Source organism: Mytilus edulis, unplaced genomic scaffold (assembly GCF_963676685.1).
Source record: "Mytilus edulis unplaced genomic scaffold, xbMytEdul2.2 SCAFFOLD_811, whole genome shotgun sequence".
In the NCBI taxonomy this organism is placed as follows: Eukaryota; Metazoa; Mollusca; class Bivalvia; order Mytilida; family Mytilidae; genus Mytilus; species Mytilus edulis.
The window spans coordinates 17,325-21,391 of record NW_027267659.1 but is presented as its reverse complement, the minus strand read 5'-3'; the positions used below and the strand labels follow the sequence as shown (position 1 = coordinate 21,391).

The following is a 4,067-nucleotide window of genomic DNA, read 5'->3' as shown; positions in this document are numbered from 1 at the left end:
AATGTATTTTATTTCGTTTGAAATAGGGTTTTTCCCGTTTGCTATTTGTAGTTAATATTTACAGATGGGAACTAGTATAACTAGTTTGGATACTGGTTTTGTAACAGTATGTACTATTTATAAGTTTGATGTTAGGTGCAGGAGGCACGAGGAAAGTTTTGGCGGTTTTTATGGGTGGGGTTTAAAGGTACTATATAAAGTTTGGGATTTAAATGTATTAGTATCGAAGGTGCTCGCAGTTACGTCGGATTGAAGTTGGTCACATAGGTATATGTGCAGTTGCTGCTATGTTTATTGTACGTACAGGCGTTGGAGGCATTAGCCGGGGGAAAAGAAACGATGCGAAAGAGGAACATGTTTTCACATGACGGAGTTGAGTATAATGTTGACTTTATTTACATTCTGAAATCATGCCTGGAACGTATTATTAAGTTAGAAGCGAAAATCAATATATTTGTGTTCTTTAAAAACCGTTTTACAGGTTTATGATTTTATTTTAAAATACTACAGAATTTGGTTATATATTTCCATTCAATACTGAACCATGTGAACCATGTTGAGTTCATTAATATGAAAAACAAATCAGCTTTTAAGCATGCAACTTTTATTTAAAAGTTGATAGATGAAATGCTCACTAAATATTACAGTGTCCACCTTTTGTATAAATCTGATTACTGTTTCAGTACAAAGTTCAGGTAAAGAATTTGTAAGACTTGTACTAGATTTGAGACATGGAAACAACATATGTTTAAATCTTCTCGCAGTGAGATGATTTTGTCACGGAGAGTGATACGAGTTACAGATGAGTTTGAAATGGTATGTATGAAATTTATTTTATTAGATCGCTGGGAGCGAGGTGATTGGTTGCACAGTGTAGTGCACCATGGAATGTTGTCGCTGGGAGCGATGTGATTGGTTGCACAGTGTAGTGCACCATGGAATGTTGTCGCTGGGAGCGATGTGATTGGTTGCAGTGTAGTGCACCATGGAATGTTGTCGCTGGGAGCGATGTGATTGGTTGCACAATCCACCATGGGATGTTGTATAGTTTAATTAATATACAGAAAACAAAAGATTAAATATGAAGGCATTAACTTTTTGTACATTATTAAATATATGTATACATTGATTTGAAGATGAGACTTGTAATAATCATCATGTGAACCATGTTGAGTTCATTAATATGAAAAACAAATCAGCTTTTAAGCATGCAACTTTTATTTAAAAGTTGATAGATGAAATGCTCACTTAATATTACAGTGTCCACCTTTTGTATAAAATCTGATTACTGTTTCAGTACAAAGTTCAGGTAAAGAATTTGTAAGACTTGTACTAGATTTGAGACATGGAAACAACATATGTTTAAATCTTCTCGCAGTGAGATGATTTTGTCACGAAGAGTGATACGAGTTACAGATGAGTTTGAAATGGTATGTATGAAATTTATTTTATTAGATCGCTGGGAGCGATATGATTGGTTGCACAGTGTAGTGCACCATGGAATGTTGTCGCTGGGAGCGATGTGATTGGTTGCACAGTGTAGTGCACCATGGAATGTTGTCGCTGAGAGCGATGTGATTGGTTGCACAGTGTAGTGCACCATGGAATGTTGTCGCTGGGAGCGATGTGATTGGTTGCACAGTGTAGTGCACCATGGAATGTTGTCGCTGGGAGCGATGTGATTGGTTGCACAATGCACCATGGGATGTTGTATAGTTAAATTAATATACAGAAAACAAAAGATTAAATTTGAAGGCATTAACTTTTGTACATAATTAAATATATGTATACAATTGATTTGAAGATGAGACTTGTAATAATCATCAATTTTATATGTTTTTTCATTAAATACCACAATTTTGATTTTATTTTATCAGCAGGTCGCATTTACTATAAAACGATCAGAGTTTTAGTACCATATTGGAGACCTTGTGTATGTGCTAATTATTTCCCGGATGCCACAAATATGCAGGTGTAGGTATAAAAAGTAGCCCGTTTTTATGTGAGATAAATCGGACAGTACCAAGAGTTCAACTTGGAGAGATTTTAAAACGGTAAGCAGTAATATTTTACAGTCCGTACACATGGTACATAACATATTGAGTGGAAAACTTTTTTTTTTAATTTAAAATCGATAATAAAAATGTAACAAAGATAATAAGAAACCTTGTACAAAGTCAGAGCTTCAGACATAGCTGTAGACTTTGTTTTTTGTTGTTGTTGATATAATAGATATATATATATATATGTTTAGATTTTTATGAATGTAACAATAGGATCACACAGTGTGATATGAAGTTGATGTATGTAGATCTGAGATGCATATATGTTTAGACTTTCATGAGCTATGTTGCGCAGTGTGACATAAAGGATCACAGTGTGATTAGAAGTTGATGTATGTAGATCTGAGATGCATATATATTTAGACTTTCATGAGCTATGTTGCAGTGTGTAACATAAAGAATCACATAGTATGATTAGAAGTTGATGTATATAGATATGAAATATGTATATATCTATAGAGTTTAATGTTTATCTGATTAAGATACAAGTACATGTATGTATGAAGTTTTGATTGTGTTCTTCTTTTTACAGAATCAAGGAAAACAGTTTTAGAAATTATCCATCGATTCAAGATTTGCAAAACATTTGTCTGCATAACCATCTATTGCGGAAGCTTCCGGTTCAATATGTCGTACTTGACGTTCCGATTGTCGACTTGAAACTGATATTGGTCCATGCAGTTTAGTGGTTGAAGATTTATCTTCAATTAGCAATATCTCAAAAGACTTTTTATATCAGCATCTTATTCTGAACTGTTTCATTTCCTTTGTTTCGATGTTACTGCGAGCAACTAATCCTATATCTGTGTTTGTCTTGTTTATAGCCTATTGCATTAGAAATTAAATGCTTTAAATTCGGACGAGCAGGGCGAGGGAGAATTTAAATGTATTTTATTTCGTTTGAAATAGGATTTTTCCCGTTTGCTATTTGTAGTTAATATTTACAGATGGGAACTAGTATAACTAGTTTGGATACTGGTTTTGTAACAGTATGTACTATTTATAAGTTTGATGTTAGGTGCAGGAGGCACGAGGAAAGTTTTGGCGGTTTTTATGGGTGGGGTTTAAAGGTACTATATAAAGTTTAGGATTTAAATGTATTAGTATCGAAGGTGCTCGCAGTTACGTCGGATTGAAGTTGGTCACATAGGTATATGTGCAGTTGCTGCTATGTTTATTGTACGTACAGGCGTTGGAGGCATTAGCCGGGGGAAATGAAACGATGCGAAAGAGGAACAATGTTATATGTCATGTGTTTATATAATGTTTCGATTGAAGAAATATGTACAATTCAGTAAAATAAAATATTGTATCGCAAGAGAAAATAAGATGTTACTGCGAGCAACTAATCCTATATCTGTGTTTGTCTTGTTTATAGCCTATTGAATTAGAAATTAAATGCTTTAAATTCGGACGAGCAGGGCGAGGGAGAATTTAAATGTAGGGAAAACAATCACTTAACATGTGGATTAGTGATCACAACTTTGAAAAAAAAGGGAGAAGCATTATATAAATTTGCAGGAAAAAAATCTGTGCCATAATTTATTAAGATTTACAAAGAGCTTTTTTTATTATATTGTCTAATAAACTGAAAGTTAATATCTTTTAGTTTACGGAAATATCAAACTACTGTTGTCACATGCTTATTAAGTTTGATTTAAATAAAGTTTTAAAGTAAACGAAATTACTTTAAAAAGAAATGATATTTTACAATTAATTGAAACTTAATTTGTGAAGGAGCCAAGGAGCCCTGTTTATTGAATGCATTACTAGTTCTCGCAAAACAATAAAGTTACGTTAACATAATTGAAATGCCAGAGCGAAACGTCTTGAAACCATACGAAGTTTAAAACAGTGCTCAGAAAAAAAAGTTTAGCTATAAATCAGCGTTAAAGATGATCAACATTATTTAAAATTAATGTAAAAAAAATGTAACAATTGCATAGTCGTGCATTGTCCGCTAGCAAGCACTATGCTTAAAACTATTGGTATTTTCTTTGATAT

General features: G+C 33.2%; 1 long non-coding RNA gene across 1 annotated transcript; it reads left to right on the top strand.

Moving 5' to 3' along the window:
- Positions 1-3,417, top strand: LOC139505733 (uncharacterized). The gene is made up of 2 exons (XR_011659823.1): positions 1-1,430; positions 1,878-3,417. It is a non-coding gene; the product is annotated as an uncharacterized lncRNA (long non-coding RNA).
- Positions 3,418-4,067: the final 650 nt, after the last annotated feature.